The following is an 18,563-nucleotide window of genomic DNA, read 5'->3' as shown; positions in this document are numbered from 1 at the left end:
GGCAAAATTGTAGGGACTGGTAGCCCGATGTGCCTTTGCTATGTCTCAAGATATGTGCTCCAGTGGATTTTGAGTAATTAAGGTTCAAAAAAATATATATATCTATAGCAGCGCACCGGTACGCGCACGGGTGCGCGTACCGTGCGCGCCACGCGACTTGCGCGAGGAAAGCTGATTGGCTCTCGGGTGTCTGTAAACATTCTAAACAGTCCGGAGCGGCCGCCATCTTGTGTCTCGGTAAAATCGAGACACAAGAGGTGGCCAAAACAAAGAGGGAAATGAACATAAGGGGGCAGAGTAGACCCCCCCTGACCCCCTAGGTTTGATGTGGGGGCCATAAAAGGGCCCCGCAAGGCAAAAAAAAAAATTTTTTTTTTTTTGATTTTCGCGGGGGGAGCGCCCGGTACGCGCACGGGTGCGCGTACCGGGGAGCGTACCATGGGAAAAAAGAATGACAGTTTTAAAAGTAGCTGTTTAGAAAAAAAAATGTTTAGTTGTTTTTTTTATACATACACATACATATATATAAATGCATATGCACATATATATATGCATATATGTCTATATGTGTGCGTGTAGAGAGAGGTAGAGAGGTAGAGGTGTAGAGGTAGAGAGGTAGAGAGGTAGCGGTAGAGAGGTAGAGATTAGTAGAGAGAGAAGAAGAGAGAGGTAGAGAGGTAGAGAGTAGAGAGTGAGTAATAGAGAGTAGAGAGTGAGTAGTAGAGAGTAGTAGAGAGCAGTAGAGAGAGTAGCAGAGTGAGTAGTAGAGAGTAGTAGAGTGAATAGTAGAGTGAGTAGTAGAGAGTAGTAGAGAGTGAGTAGTAGAGAGTAGTAGAGAGTAAGTAGTAGAGTGAGTAGTAGAGAGCAGTAGAGAGTGAGTAGTAGAGAGTAGGAGAGAGTAAGTAGTAGAGAGTAGTGGAGAATATTCCAAAGTTTGGCACAGCACCACTTTCACAATGAGTCCAATCAAATCATATCACTTAGAGTACTTATTGAAGCGCTGAATCTTGGTGTATATTCAAATGCTTTTATTTTCCTTAAGTTTATGTACCACAGCCAGCCGAAACGTTTCGTTCTGTACAACAGAACTTCTTCAGGGCGTTCTTATTTCCTTCAAGTTATGTCGGTATCCCGTTGTCATATAACTAGATATTTCTTCCAAATGTTAGACGAGACATAAGTATATTCTTATTAAAAGTGACTAGGTATCAATTTTACCCACACAATTCGGGCAGACTTGAGTAATTTATAGCATCCTCAAAGTCAGTCTTTCAAAAATTCCAAAGTATAGGACATGATAATCCAAATCCAAATGTTTCTCAAGAAAAGTCATTTACAATCGTTCGGAATATCGGTGTTTGGGCAGATATGATCCAGGGACCCCCAGTATGCAAGGGGAATTAGTCCCCCCTCTACAAACATGCACGGGGGCTGCGTTGCAGAGAGGTGTAAAAAGGGTTGTGGCTTCATTACACCTCTCTGCAATGCAGTCCCCTGGCGCATACTGGAGATTCCTGGTGGGCTTTCAGGTCTTATATAGTTAGGAATTAGCATTAAAAAAACCTTTGAAATTCACTGAAAAAACCAAAGGTTTCACACCAGTTATAGTTAGGAATTAGCATTTAAAAAACCTTTGAAATTCACTGAAAAAACCATAGGTTTCACACCAGTTATAGTTAGGAATTAGCATTTAAAAAACCTATTAAATTCACTGACAAAACCAGTTATAGTTAGCTGGAAATTTTACTGACATAAAACCATTGAAATTCCCACGTTATAGTTAGTTGGACTCACTATAACTTGCGCGCCTGCAATGCACTGCTGATGACGTCACATATTACATCACTCATGACATGGTCAGTGACATCACTCATGACATCACTGATGACACCATCCAGTGAATGTGTGTCTTTCTGAAAAATAAATTTGTTTTATATATGTATTTGTAAAGGTCGATGGAAGAATAAATGTTTAAATAAGTGTGTAAATGGATGTTTTTTTTAAAAAAAAATGGTTGGTTAACTGGCTTATTAAGTGTATCTTAGTGAATACATATATTAGCGAGTATTGTTTAAATATTTAAATGTTTGTATCAGTGTTTCTCTTTGTGTATAAGTGGCTGCAGGGGTTGGTGACTGACTCACTGTTTGTATGTGTTTTGAAGACAGAATATGTGCAGGACTGTATGGGTGGACGAGTGTGTATATGTGTGTGTTAGTGAGTGAATGACTGTCTCACTAGTGTCTTCATTACTAACGACATATGTTTTAATCTAGTATATGTGAGTATTGATGTATATAAGTGAGTATAGTATATATAGTGAGAGATTGTAGGAGTTCCTGTTTAAATAAGTATGTGTTTCTATAAGTGATTGTTTAAGAGAGTAAGTATGTGTAAGTTTCCTTAGAAGTAAGGTGGTAGTGTGTGTATAAATGTATATGCAAATAAATGGATGTTCAATAGTTTATGTGCATGTGTGAGTATGTGTGTGAGTAACTTTTGGATGACTGCTGATGTGTAACAGGATGTATAGGTGTATCACTACATATGATGAGTGAGTATATATATGAGTGACTATATAGAACTGTTGGTGAATGAGTGGATGAGTATATAGATGGTGGAATTACTGAATTGGTTGTTGTTACTGGTTTGGGTATCTCCATTTTTTTGAAAATGTTTGTTTCTATTTTTGAATATTTGTTTCAAGCGTTACATTACACTGAAATTAGGTCTGTCACTCTGTCACAAGGATGGTGTCATCAGTGATGTCATGAGTGATGTCACTGACCATGTCATGAGTGATGTAATATGTGACGTCATCAGCAGTGCATTGCAGGCGCGCAAGTTATAGTGAGTCCAACTAACTATAACGTGGGAATTTCAATGGTTTTATGTCAGTAAAATTTCCAGCTAACTATAACTGGTTTTGTCAGTGAATTTAATAGGTTTTTTAAATGCTAATTCCTAACTATAACTGGTGTGAAACCTATGGTTTTTTCAGTGAATTTCAAAGGTTTTTTAAATGCTAATTCCTAACTATAACTGGTGTGAAACCTTTGGTTTTTTCAGTGAATATATATATATATATATATATATATATATATATACTGCAATTTTGGAAATTGTATTATTAATGCATTCCTCAGGCTCCAATGAATTAAGTTACCTGGGGACAGTATTTGAACTGTTATTTGGTTTTATTGCTTCACAAAACAATTGAATTGCAATGTTTGTTGCCAGTGCCCTGCTGTGAACTACACTAGTATTTTTACTATGTTCACTACGAGTCAGGCCATCACATGACCATCTGGGAGGGTTTTAAATACTTTGTTAAACACTACAATGGTGTTTATGTGAGCAGGGCTACTGGGATCGCCGAAACGCATCTTACCACTTGCACTGATTGATTGAAAATAAAGGATTTCATTTTCACCAGCAACTAGCTTATTGAAGCATCCATTTTTCTCCTGATGGTGCCTGCAAAAGCATTTGGAGTGGAACCTGATATACTGACTATCCATCAGACACTTTCTTTTGTGTTTTTTAAAAAGCAATTTGTTGTTTTTTTGACAACTTTTCCCACCCCGCACACCCTCACACTTCCACGTTACAGGACAGCCAATTAAGTTAGGGCCATCACTTATGTATTTCTAAATCAATGTTTTACCTCTTCTGTAAAGAATGATGCATGAAATGTGAAATCTGCTTTATACCAAAACCCCCTCTTCTACTTTTTCTGTCTGTTATAGGTGGAGTGGGAAGCTATCCTAGAAGAAATACCAAAGACCTTAGACTTGAAAGGAAAGAAATGAAATTTTGTTTGTATATAATAATCATGTGTAAGATTGTATAGAACTTAAGGGGACAAGAGGGAAGGGGAGGGGGGAGAATACTAGGGTACTATACCGTGATTTTTCCATGATTAAATGGCAAAAGAGGTTTGCTTTTGAAAAAATATGAAGTTCTTGGGTACTAAACCCTGATTTGAAATCAATGAAAGCCCACTGTATTCAACAAAATGACATAACGGAATGAGAGCGAGTTTCTTTGCACTTTATTAATTTAATTGCACTTATGATCAATGAATTGAATTGATTGTATTATAATGTCACGTACTTTCATCAGAAAAGACAGGATTACGACTGTGTACCTTTTACATACATGCAGTGCTTATGTCATGAAAGAATAAAGCATGAATTGTTGATGAAAAAAGGAAAAACCGTGAATACACCTTTAAACGGTGGTGTGTGAGAAACGCGGGTCATGTGACCAAGAACAACCAGGGTTGTTCGAAACGCGTTATCTCAGTCGTTTGCTGTGCCATAAATAAAGACTTGACAAGGATTATGGGCTCTTCTGGATTCTATCAAGCAAACTAGAATTCTGTTGTTTCATATATATATATATATATATATATATATATATATATATATATATATATATATATATATATATATATATATATATATTTCCTTCCAACTGCCTGTGAACAGCTGCCGCTCACCAAAGCAGCGGGCGCGTCGTCGACTCGGACCTCGCAGACTCGATCCATAATGTAAACGGTAAACTCCTTACAGCTAAGGAAATCACGACGCCGTGTCTCGTTAATTCATTCCAGATTATTTAATCGGCAAAGTCGGAATATATATGTATTCACAAAAAAAACCATAGGTTTTGCATATGTTATAGTTAGGAATTAGCATTTAAGAAAACATAGAAATTCACTGAAAAAACCATAGGTTTCAGGGGTGTTATAGTTAGCTAGACATTTCACTCGTATAAAACCATTGAAATTCCCCTGTTATAGTTAGTTGTACTAACTATGACTCGCGCACCCGCGTAGGGTGTGAGACGGATACGACTTTTCCAACGTGGTTGCTCTACGACTTGTGCGCGACTTCTGGCGCATACCCGAGATGTACGTATTACGCGACATGACGGACGTGAAGTAGCGCGTGACGTCATATGCATATCGGACGCGGTGGGTGCGCAACTCCCGCAATTTATTTTTATGTTGAAAAACGTATTTATATATATTTTATATAAATATTAGGACAAGAGATTATCTGAATATTGTTTAACTGTCTTAAAAAGTACATCACTTTTTAATGTAATTTCGCGAAGTCGTGCTGGGTGCGAGCAGGGTGCATGCTGAGTGCGCGCATCCTACGTGCATCCTACGAGCATCCTATGCGCACCCCATGTGACCTCAAAAAAAGAGATTTGATTGGTTCATTACACTTCCTATTGAAACTATTGAAGGACCCACCCATTTCAAACACTCTTCTTAGAACTTTTCTTAGGGAAAGACCTCCTGAAGATCTGCTGCTCTTTCTTTTTTGTAGAAGAGATTCACTTAAAGATACCATGGCTGCTAATCCAGTTCTATGCTAATCAGCTAATTTAGCAGCCACCTTAGACTGACTGCTTTTTCTCTCAACTCGGCTCTCTCTTTCCCCCCTATAGGGCAGCACCCCACACTACCTTGCTACACTCTCCCCATACAGGGCAGCATTAAGCTATGACTTCTCCCCACCTGTCGATCTCCTGCTATTCAAGTGCCACTTACATGATGGAACGCACCAGTAACGTCACCTACTCCATCACTTACCCCATACCTATCATAAAAAGCAGCCAAAGGTTTCAAACACAACTTATTAAAATCACATCCCGAAACACCCATCCCTGACCCATACTTCTAAATGAACAAAGGGTTCATTAAGAACAACATTATCTTCTACACTAAAAGATGAGCTCAATGGAGAAATGCCTTTCTTGATCTCTTTGGGGTCTCTCTCATAAAAAAAAACAGCGCACGGTTTCACACTATCTATCCTTCCCTCCCTATTCTTCAATCCAGCAGCCACCGTCAATATCTATTATACTGGTATCATCCTCATCGGATCTACCGACCGCAACCTCAACTTGATTGATCACATCTTTCCACTCATAAAAGAGAGAGTCAATCTATCACAACCCTCCTCTCCATTCAGCCGTTCTAACATCCTCAACTCCCAGCCAGAGCCCAAAGATAATCAGAACCCCCAGCTCTCCCCATGTGTTCCATCATTAACCTTAGACCTCAGAGACCTAACTCACCCCTCCTCCTGACACAATCATTCTGATATTTCCATCCCCCATCAGGATCCGGAAGTTAGTCAGAACTCCCAACTGTCCCTATCTGCTCCGACATTTACTCTAGACCTCAAATACACCCCACCTAACAACGCACTCCACCTTAGAACCACCTTATACCATAACTCCTCCAATACTCTCAATACCCCCCGGCACCTTGCAACACCTCCCTCACCCTTCCCACTCTCCAATATGCCCAATTCCTCTGATCATCACGGCAGCCCCACACATACCCCCACGGTTCCCGGCATAGTCGTTTCACAAACCCCTCACCCTGCTCTACCTCCCCCTCCCTTACCCTACTCCTTTACTCCCAGCCCCTCCCATCTGCCTGGCAGCCCCTCCTATACCCCCACTGACCCTGGCATGGCCACCCTGCAGTCCCCTCCCAGTCCAGCCCCATTACTCTCCCACCCCAGCGACATGCACTCAGAAAGAGCTTTATTCACTGTCCCCACCCCTGTCTCCACCTAAATTGAGACTAAAGAGGCTATTACGCCGCCCTCTCCTCCTGTCCATCCCTTATATAAGGAAACTCTCATGCCTGACCCCAGTCTTGTCCAGATACTTTCTGCCCTTCAAAAAGTTAGAGCTGACATCCGAACTCATCACAACCTGATTCTACAACAATCCAAGTCCACTCGCTATTCACTGGAATACAGTTCTTCCTCACACTCCAAGACCTATAGTCGCACCCATTCTCCTCGTGCGAGGTTCCCAGGCTCAGAGGTCACTTTAGGAGTTCAGCAAGACTCCTCCCTCTTTCCCACCCTTTTCAACCTTTTTATGGTACCACTTACCAATCTTCTCAGCCTCGCCAAGATTCACTTCCACATGTATGCAGACGATACCCAAATCTACATCAAGATCCACTCAATTGATGACATCAAATCGCTCAACTCCACCCAACAAAAAACCCAAACATGGTTGGCCGAAAACCATTTGAAACTAAACTCCCTCAAAACTGAATTCCTCTTAATCGCTCCCCCTAACAAAACTCCCACTATCCTGGAGTGGATGAAACACTTAACAGCCCTCAATGCTCAACCTCTCGTTGAGGACTCGGCAAAATCGCTAGGGGTAATGCTTGACAGTAACCTAACCATGCAGAAACATATCAGCGCCTCAACCAAAGGAGCTAACTTCCACCTGAACACCCTACGAAAACTGAAACCTTTTTTGCCTGCACACGATTTCAAACAAGCAGTTCAAGCCCTTGTAATCCCTCGCGTGGAATTTGGGGCGGTAACCGTATGCGGCTTCCCAAGGACATCGACAGCACCGCTAAGAGCCACAATAACCTCAGCTGCAAGACTCATCACGGGCTTCAAGAGAAACTCCCACATATCCCCAGACTTGAGAGCACTCAACTGGCTACCATTTGAAGCCAGAATCCATCTCAAAATGGCTTGTATGACCCACAAGGCCCTCTACTACAATGCCCCACTCTATCTAGCTCAGAAACTAGTGCTCTCTGCGGGCAGCAGAGCCTCAAGGAGTGCCAGGACTCTTCTACTAAAACCCCAACGATTTGCCAAGAAAAAAAACTATTACCGATCCTTCTCTGGTATGGCTCCTAGGATCTGGAATGCTTTGCCTATTGAAACAAGAATGAACCCTTCCTCTGCTGCATTCAAAATAGAAGTAAAAAGCAATCCTCATGGCTAAATTTACGTAAACTCTTTAACTGTTTTTCTGTATTGTATTCGTATCCTGTTTTCTACACTCCATTAATCTATGCAATGATTTGCTTTGTATGACTGTTTTCTCTTAGATCGTGTGATGTTATTTCGTTCTTTCCACGTATGACCTGTGAAGCGCTCTGTTACTCGCAAGAGTCTTGTTCGCGCTATATAAAACCTTCAAAATAAAATAAAAATAACTAAAATAAATCATCCTCTGATTCAGAGAACTCATCAGAGCAGGAATTTGTTCCTGAACCTCCACGAAAGGAAAAATATACCAGCATCATCTGACATTTTTCACCTTTCCACCAGGCTTAAATGGGAGAACCCCAACAAAAAGTGCTTGTTGCGGAACTGCAAGTATGCGGAAGCACTTGCAATCAAAGGATCCGGTCAACTTTGCAAGAGAGGAGTTAAGGAGATTGAGAGAGGCTCCTCCTCCTTCATCAGAAGGCCAGAGTACCAGTGGAGCAACACCATCAACCTCCACCGCTCAGCCTGATATTTGTCCCCAATTTGGGAAACTTAGAATGACCTGTAAAAAATGCAGGCGGCTGATAGCATATGGAGAGCAGTCGGTGGATCTGGTGTGTCGAGCTGTTGACCACCACCATTGTTAGATTTCTTTTCTCAACAACTAATATTTTATTAACAGTAAACAGTAAAAAAAAGAAATCTTTGATCCAGACCTTAACTGAGATCAACAAATACAAAGTTAGAATAATTTTAGATACTCATAAAAATGCTTAGCTAAAACACTTTTGCTTTTTAGGCTCACTACAAGATGGTACAGTAGCGATGTTCAACCGCCTACTCAAACAGCATTAGAATGAATTTGATAAGGTAAAATCTTCGGATTGTACTTATTGTTTAAAACAGCTTCAAGAAGCTTTTTAAGAACTTAAACAGATTATGACAAATATATTCATTAACCTGAAAGTTACACAATGTAATTAAATCTTGAGCAGAGACAGCGTTATACTTTAATTGAATTGGGATTATATAATGTCGGTGGGCCTTAACTATGCTCTTATTAGGGCAGATTAATAAAATGTGGAGCAAAACTTGTTGGCCACCTTTGCAAAGTTCACAGAAACCTTTAGGATTATTAGTTCCATCCCAGCTAGCTAAAAAAGTGGCTAAAGGGAGTATAGCCAAGCGTAAAAGTAAAATACACCAACTTACACCGTGCTTTAATTCAAACGCAGGTAAGGGACAGAAATTTTGAATTCTTTTTGCTCAGCAAACCGTTTATAGATTTCTTTTCTCCTCTCCTCCCAGTTTTTAGTTCTCTTTTCCCAGTTCTCATTCCCCCCTGTTTTAAAAAAACAAAAAAAATACAAAATTGTTCAAAAAATCCTCCCCAAAAAAAAATAACAAAAAGAAAATAAAAAGTTGTTTTCAGAACTAACTACTCTGGTTAAAGAAAGATCGAAACTAGTATGCTAGTGTGTGAAAGTTGAGATGAATGTATGTGTAGTGCATAATTGACTGTAAAAATACATTTGTGATGTGTGGTGAATGGATAAGTGCAGAATTATAAGGAAGTGCTGCAGCATGACACTGTAAACTGTTTAACTACAGCATGCTGTGGTACTTCTGAAGTACAGGGATGTAACATATGTACATAAATATGTTGCAACTCTGTGCTTCCCTCTGCACTGCTGCACAAACTGGAGCCATGTGGTGACACAGGCACTCTTGCACCATGGTGCAAGGATGTCTGTGTACTGCGTACATTTTTTTGTGCAGGAAGGGACACCTCCTTGCACAAAAACAATCAGTAAAGGCATTTTTGTCCTTCAATATATGCTGTGCATTGTAGTATATATTGAAAGTGAAAAAATGAGGAGAAGTGAAAACAATTTTCCTTGTTGTGCTTTTCTACACCAATAGTAGGATTGTGTAGCATTCACAAACATGTCCAGATTCATTATTTCTGATAAATCTGAAGATGTGTCTTGGTCTATGAGTGTTATGTGCAAACACACACAGCAAAACCTATAGAACACCTTTTCAACGCAAAGTACTGTGTATGATGAGATTATATTTACATGGAAAGAAAAGGTATACCGAATGCCTTTTCCTCACCTTATAAATAAGAAAGAGAGTTAATGGCTAGGCCAATTGTTATTATAGAAGTACATGTGGGTACTGATAACAAAGAACAAGATACATGTACAACTACTTACGTTTTAGGAAACTGATAGGACATTATTATATATTACTGAAGGGAAGGGATAGAATAGAAAGAATAGAAGTGACATTTCTAGAGCGCATTGCTACCCATGGGCATCCCAGCGCTAAAAGTGAAAAGATGCTACTGAAACCTATGTGCGAAAGAGCCAGGTTTTCAACTGCCTGCGACAGGTCAGATGGCTAGTTTCCTTCCGCAGCCGAAGGGGAAGAGCGTTCCAAAGCCTAGCGGCATTATACGAGATGAGCCGACCTCCGCTTCTGGCTCTTTTGATCCTTGGTACAAAGGCCAGGTCGAGTTCATACGAACGTAAAGGCCTATTGGCCTGGTAAAATTTGACCAAAGGGGAGAGGATCTTAGGTCCGTTCCCCCCAAGCAGTTTGTGAGTAATGCAAAGTGCTTTAAAATGGACTCCCTCTCGAATGGGTAGCCAATGTAAAGCTTTCAAAGCAGGTTTTGCTGACTGTCGATGGGAGATTCCCATAAAGCTTCTGGCCGCACCGTTCTGAATCATTTGAAGTTTAACCAGTACCGCCTCTGGGGCGCCCAAGAAAAGTACATTATTAAAGTCTAGGCGTGATAAAATAAGCGCCTGGACTGCAAGTTTCTTGGCTTGGAATGGGAGTAGGGGAAGTACTTTACGCAGCATTCTAAGAATGCTAAAACAGGTGGCGCCTACCTTTCTGGTTTGGGCTTTAAGAGTAAGATCTGAGTCCAACCAGAACCCCAGACTCTTTATGTTTGGTTTGGGAACGGGTGCGGGTCCCATTACCTTTGGCCACATTTCAGCTGGTCTGAATAGTGAGGGGTTACCAAGGAGCATAAGCTCTGTCTTTTCTCCATTTAGCTTTAAATGGGAAAAATTAATCCAACTAGCCATTTCTTCAAGACAAGTACAGAGGCGAGATGTAAATGGATCTGGGTGGTTAAGTAAAACCACTAGCTGAGTATCATCAGCATTGGTTACAGTGTTCACTCCATAAGGCTGAATGATTTCTGCCAGTGGGACCAATTAGGCATAGAAAAGCGTTGGGCTCAACGAAGAGCCCTGTGGGACTCCACAGAAGAGAGGCCAAGGTTGGAAGTTGTTTCACCCTCAAATACCTGGAAGGATCACCCCTCCAGGAATGACCTTAGCCAAGATAAAGCTGTTCCAGACACACCCAGATGCCTGAGGCGGTCAATCAAGATACAGTGGTTCACCGTATCGAAGACCGCGCTCAGTTCCAATAGAATCACGGCCGATGACCCTCCTGAGTCGAGAATTTTCCTAGATTCTTCCAGGACAGCTAAAAGGGCTGTCTCTGTGCCATGACCTGGACGGAATCCCGCTTGAGTGGGGTGGAGAAGATAGTTGGATTCTAGGTAAGTAGAGAGAGTAGTATTTACATATTTCTCTAAGATCTTACTAATTCCCGGGAGGAGGGAAATTGGACGATAGTTGGCTAAACAATCGGGGTCTAAAGAGGGTTTCTTCAAAAGAGCTCGAACCATAGCTTTTTTCCAGGAGGGGGGAACTACTCCAGATACAATAGAGGAATTAACCAAGTTAAGAATGACCGGGCCAACTGTCTCTGTTACTTGCTTAAGAATCCTAAGTGGGGCAGGGTCATTCGGTGAGCCGCTTTTTACTCGGCCGACAGTCGTTAACAGACAGTTATAGTCCATTACAGGGAAGGCTGTTAAGCCCATTTACTTGTCCTCTGTGTCGGGCTTATCAAAATAGATAGGGTTGGAGTCTTCAGGGGGGGAGAAGGATCCATAAATATTCTTAATTTTGTTATGGAAAAATTCCGCCATTTCATTGCAGCATGAATCTGAGCTGCCAGGAGTATCAGGAAGAGAGGGGGCATTCATTAATTTCCTGACAATTTGAAAGGTGTCACGAGTGGAATTAGCAGAGGAAGTTAAAATCTTCTCATAATAGAGAGCTTGGGTATTTCTAATTTCAGTTTTATAGATTTTAATGGCATTCTTATATTCCTGCTTTTTATCTAAGGAGAAGTTCCTTCTCCAACCGCTTTTTGTCTTTTTGCAGATTTGTTTACGTTCTCGGAGCCTTGGGTGTACCAAGCCGCTTTCTTCGGTTCTTTATGCAACTTAATTATTGTTTTAGGGAGAACTGAATCTAATGAAGTATTAATCCAATTACCAAATTCTTCCTTAGCCCTTATCGGATCCAAATCAGGAATAGGCCTGGTTCCCTCAAGAGTTGATATCCAGGTGTCTAATGGACGTTTTGACCAGCATCGAGATTTAATTTGTGCTAGTCCAGTTGGAGGAATATTTTGGGTTGGTGACCAGGAAAAGGGGATAAGAAAATTATCTGACCAGGGGATGGGTATTGGGGCTTGACATGATAGTTCCTTCAGACCTGAAAAATTGGGTCTAAGAGGTGTCCTTTGCTGTGTGTAGTTGCTAAAACCTTTTGAGTAAGCTGTAAAGATGCTAGGTCTGAAATCAGTTCAGTTGCAGTTTTAGAAGTTACATCGTCAAAGTGAATATTCAAATCACCCAGAATGGTGAAATTAGCAGTGGAGCATGCTAGTTTAGAGGCCATATCTGTAAGTGAGTTACAGAATTGACCAATAGCTCCTGGGGGGCGATAAATCAGGATTCCAGAGAAGGTTAGAGTTGGTGAGAAGCCTATTGAAAAATGAAGATTTTCACAATTTAAAAGAGGGCTTCCCAGGATTCTACAGCTAAGATGGTTCTTTATAATAATGGCAATTCCACCTCCTTAGCCATGAATTCGATCTAGTCTCTGTATAATGTAACCAGGAGGAAGAGCTTGAACTATATCAGGGTCGGCGGCTATATTTAGCAAGGTTTCCGTGAGGAACAGAGCATCTGGACTTTTCTCCAAGAGGAGCAGGGATATTTCCTCAACATGCTTTGGTAAGGAGCGACAATTTAATCAAAGAAATTTAAAAACTGGATGTGGTGTAGCTGCCTGTGGATTAGTGGGACTGGGATCCCAGAAAGTATAGGAAGATTGCTTACATCTAAAATTCCAACAGTCAGGGGCAATGGAGTGACAGCAAGCAGCATCTAAGGTTAAGTTAAAATGTTTAAGTTGATTAATACTATACTAATACTTTCCTGGTAGGTGAAAGGTAGGGGTTCTGGCCCCTGGTCCCGGATGGGCGTGGACGGGCGCAGACGGGCTTGCCTTTGGCGTGCCAGCGGCAAACCCGCTCTGCGATCGCGTCATCGGGTTTAATATAGCCCTAGTAAGCTCAGCGACTAGAACGCTGACTTCTAAGATGGCGGCAGATTATGTGGCCAAGATTTTCCCCCCTCAAATTCCCCACACAGTACAAATAGGCAATACGTGCAATAGTGCAAAACGAGCTAGCATGTAACAATTTTAAGTTCAGTTAAAAACGTTCTAATAGTTAAAATTAGATCTTTATATTAAATACGCTGCACTCGCGCACAGTGTCTCAAGCAGCTTCTATCACGCTGGGCGGTCGCGTCATCGGGCTTAATATAGCCCTAGAAAGCTCAGCGGCTAGAGCGCTGACTTCTAAGATGGCGGCAGATTATGTGGGCAAGAATTTCCCCCCTCAAATTCCCCACACAGTGCAAATAGGCAATACGTGTAATAGTGCAAAATGAGCTAGCACGTAACGATTTTAAGTTCAGTTAAAAACTTTCTAATAGTTAAAATTCTATCTTTCTATTAAAAACTCTGCACTCGCGCAGTGTCTCAAGCAGCTTCTATCACGCTGCGCGGTCGCGTCATCGGGCTTAATATAGCCCTAGTAAGCTCAGCGACTAGAACGCTAACTTCTAAGATGTCGGCAGATTATGTGGGCAAGAATTTCCCCCCTCAAATTCCCCACACAGTGCAAATAGGCAATACGTGCAATAGTGCAAAATGAGATAGCATGTTACAATTTTTGGTTCAGTTAAAAATGTTCTAATAGTTAAAATTCGATCTTTCTATTAAAAACGCTGCACTCGCGCACAGTGTCTCAAACAGCTTCTATCTGATATTAGATGCGATCTAATATGACGTGCAAAAACACTGACTGATGTGGTTTGAGTTCAAGAGTTTTATTTCTTTTAATTCTGACATTATCAAGACCTGCTCAACAACTATATTAGTCTCTTCTGTACTATACCATATATCTTGCAGACAGGTGTTCTGAAGCTGTCCCCTATTTTATACCTTTTTGCATTGCAATTTTCTGACAGAAATCTAGTTCATCCAGGTTCCTTTTCTTCAACTGTGTGGAAACACAGTCCATTGTGCATTGCAAGACTTACTCAAACTTACCTCAACAGTAATGCACGTAAAAAACGGTACCCATTTTATTCACTTGTTTTTTATAATCTAAATGGTGGTAAATGTTATATCTTAAAATTAAGATCTGTAAAAAAAAGAAAAAATAGTTATAACATGTAATAATACATTTTTTAACAGCACAGCATAATTTTAACATTTTACAAAGTAATTTCTTTGCCTTTTTTGCTGTTCTCAGAGTATATATTGAATTTTACTAGAGATAGTGATTTCAATTGTACTCATCAAATATCAGCGGGCAAAAAAAACCAATTAGATTGTTTAAAAAAAACAATAATCCATCTATAGTAAAACACTAGATAATACAAATCACACATATATCAAATGATTACTGCTTAAAAAATGTTATAACTTAAATTTATAAATACTATAAATGATGTCAGTTAAAATTATACACCGAGACAATGTGCAACAAAACGTCCATAACTCAAAAAAATACCTTTCCGTGAGGCCAAATTGTATTTTTGCAGTCATTTTTATGTAAATTGTCCAATGGTAATCCTATTAAATCATAATAATAAATTCCTCAGAAACTGAATTATCTTCCTAAAACTTTAGTTTAAAAATATTAGGCAGGAATTTGGTAATTCACAAGGCAAACGTTGTTTGAAAACCAACTCAGCATCATTACAAAGGCTCCAGCCTTTCTCACTTTTTAAATAGGCAGTGTAATGTCCAGATGTTGTTGAAGGACCATCATGGAAAATTATAGCTATTGCTACAAAAGTCCTTCCTGATATTGATAGTTGTGTAGCTACAAAATGTTTTATTAAAGGGTCCAATTTTCTTTGTATAAATAATGTTGATAACATTTCTGATTTGCATTGGCTACACTCCATGTTTTGATTTGCACCTATAACTAATTTATTGAAAGACACTGATTTACAGTCCAGTAATGTCAAATATACAAATCTTTCAGTGTCTACATTGGTGCTACAGGCATACATAAAATTTTCAAAATAATGATCCCATTTATAACAAAGGCCAAAAATACTCTCTATATCTACACCTTCATTTTCCAAAACAGTAAGCATATACATTAGAAATTCCTGAGCATCTTGTTGGATATTTTGTGTAAATTGTGTACAACCAGAACATATATCCAAAAGATTGCGAACATCAGAAAAGCTTTGTATTTTACTTTTATCAGTTCTCAATTTTCTATAAAACAGAAAGCAACAAGAAACAACATCTTTTTTCCCGATTGTCCATAATTTGCGGTTTAAAACCTTCAAGAAAAAAAGCAACATTGACCACTACATTAGCAGAGTAGTTGACAGCAGAACTATTTTCAAACTGATAACCAACAATTTCTTCAACAGTGTCCTTTTTCTTTTTGCTTGCAATCACAACATTATCTTGTTTTTTTCCCTTCTCTACACCTTCTTTTTCAACCAACCACACACTTTTCAAATACAGGATATTGACCTAAATTAGGAGCATATGTTCTTTTTAACCTATTATACTCTTTGACACAGTTGGCATCTGTAGTAACCTTTGTTTCATTAAAATCAATCAAAAACAAACCAGATAATGTTCTGACTCGCGACAAAGCAGCATGTGCCATACCCTCTTTAAACACGGTATTTACAATGTTCACCAAAGAACTGTCAACACTTAAACCTTGAGATTTATGAATAGTCACAGCATATGCCAGAGGAACTGGAAACTGTTTTCTTCTGACATAGAAATCTTTAACAAGCAAAAAACTAACTGAATAACAACCAATTTGTTTAACGTCTTCAATCTGATCAAATTTTATTTTTAAGAATTCAATACCATCTTTATTTTGATAATTAACAAAATCCACAAGTTTGCCCATTGCTCCATTAAGTAAACCTTTTTCTACGTCCAAATTATGCCTTAAAATGACTCAACAGTTTCTACATGCATATAGATTCTTTTCTAAAGCAGCAGTTTCAGATATTGATTTTTCTAAAGTCCAATTTTGTCTTCAATTTTTCGATCAAAATATTAGTGCTTCCTTCAGGCTCTATTTTATCAATGGCTTCCATTTTTATTATTTCTTCATTTTCAAGTTTCAAAAGTTGTTCATTGAATATAGAACACTCACGCAGTGTTGGCATTAAGCAGATTACAGATTTCTTTTCTGCAATTTCCATGTATATTTTCCCAGGAACTATATCTTTATTTGGAAAACAAATTTGAAAGTAATCGATTCTGCAAAGCTTGTTGGCCATGAACAGTCAGTAGTCCAATTCTTATATCTTGGAGAATAGTTCCATGATCAACATCATTTGCCTGTCGCATATTTGTAATGAGTTCTTTGTATTCAAAATATGACCAAATGTTCACGTTTCCAACACTACCCAGAGACTTTCTGGTGTCTTCGATTCCGCATTGCTGCAATACCGAGACTCACATAAAGGATTCTTCTACATTTAGAGTATAGACTTGCAGATGATAATCGATCTGAGCATTCATATGCTCCGGTTTCTCGATGCAATAACATCTTCAAACTGAAAATGTATAATTTCTCACTTAGAGTCTTTTCGTGAGAAATCTCTTCCCACATTTCATTCAATTCCGTCTTTTCTGATTTTGTAATATAAGATGTTACATATCGAGCAACAGCAATGGAATTGTCCGCAATAGATTGAATATCCATGTTAGCATTCCACATGGACAAAATAACTGGGTTGTAGTGATTTATGTATTTTGACTCTTCATTTCTTCTTAAGTTGTAGGTATTTTTTGGAGACTTTCTTGTGGTAGTATGAAGAAAAATGACATAAAACTGATTACTCTTCCTATCGATATTACAGGACGTAGAAATCCAAAACGACATTTGCTGTAGAACTTGTCCTTAGATTTGTACTTTCGTCGACACTATTTTCCACATCGGTGGCTTTGGAATAGTAACTAACCCTGGGCAGAGCACTTTGCTCCGCCCATGGAGTGCACGTAGTGTTGCCTACTACGCGATTCGCAAAGTAGGTGTAGCAGGCAACACTACGCACACCCATGGACGGAGAGAAGTTGCCCGCCACCCGCCACCCTCCCGCCCTCTTCTACACCCCTAATTTGGATTTTTTATAGGTTAAAAGGTAAAGAAAAGCACTTACCTTTTATGCGGCGTCCCGGGGCTTCATCTTCTTCTTTGTGCCGACTTCATCCAACCAAGTGCGCATGCGCGGGCGGCTGCGAATGCGCATTTCTTGCGAGCAATGCGCATGTGAGGGCGCATGCGCATTTGGTTTGGAAGAAGTCGGCGCAAAGAAGAAGATGGAGCCCCGGGACGCCGCATAAAAGCTAGGTGTTTTTCTTTACTTTTTAACTTATTAAAAATCCAAATAAGGGGTGTAAAAGAGGGCGGGAGGAAGGCGGGCGGCGCATAGTGGGGCTAAGCGAAGCACGTGGGTGGGCATAGATTCATGCCCACTTCACGAAGTTTCACGTAGCCCCACTATGCCCACTACGCCCAGGGTTAATCGTAACACTTGTGCTCTTAAGTGGTTTTCTTCTGTGCTTTTGAGTACAGTAGATGTTGCATATTGTTCAATAAAACTCAAAACAGTATCATCTGCATCTGTTCCAAATTTGGGAGTGTCCTTAATCCATAACAGCATATGAGGAGCATCTCTTGCTTGATACTCTTTTCTCCAAAAGAAATTCACAACTTCTCCAAGCTGAGGAATTTTTTTATTGCAGATAAAAGACATCATAGCTTCAAATCTATGATTGAAATACCTGCATACATTAACAGGATTCAAAGAGCACAATTCTCCAGGTTTCTTGTATTCAATATTTTTTATATTAGAATTTGCCTCTCGAAGAAATTCTAGTAAATCATCCCAAGCATACACAGCACAGTTTAGGGAAAGGAACCATGTTGGAGTTCCTAAGTTCCGTAGCATACATTTCAGCTCTCCATGATGACGGTACCAATATTCCTTTTTTTTTTTTTTCATTTTTTTAAAAAATATTTTTATTGATATGCAAGATGACAAAATAAAACAGAAGGCAACAAAAGTTCATGTACAAGTTCATCCATTTGTAAAATTAAACAAAAGGCTTAAGAGTCATACAAATTTATAGAATTATAACAATATAAAATTCTCAATCTAGAAGAGTGCCCCAAATTCTATTAAACTTAGTCAGTGAGCGTATTCCCCTAAGATTTGCTAAGGCTAGCTCCATAGCGTGTATTTCTATTACTAAGGTCCACCATTTCCAGACCGTCGGTGGTTCTGGGTCAATCCAGGCCCTAGCC

The sequence above is a fragment of the Lissotriton vulgaris genome, chromosome 2_1 (assembly GCF_964263255.1).
Source record: "Lissotriton vulgaris chromosome 2_1, aLisVul1.2, whole genome shotgun sequence".
Taxonomy (NCBI): Eukaryota; Metazoa; Chordata; class Amphibia; order Caudata; family Salamandridae; genus Lissotriton; species Lissotriton vulgaris.
The sequence above is the reverse complement of the archived record's forward strand: the minus strand, read 5'-3'. Positions refer to the sequence as shown.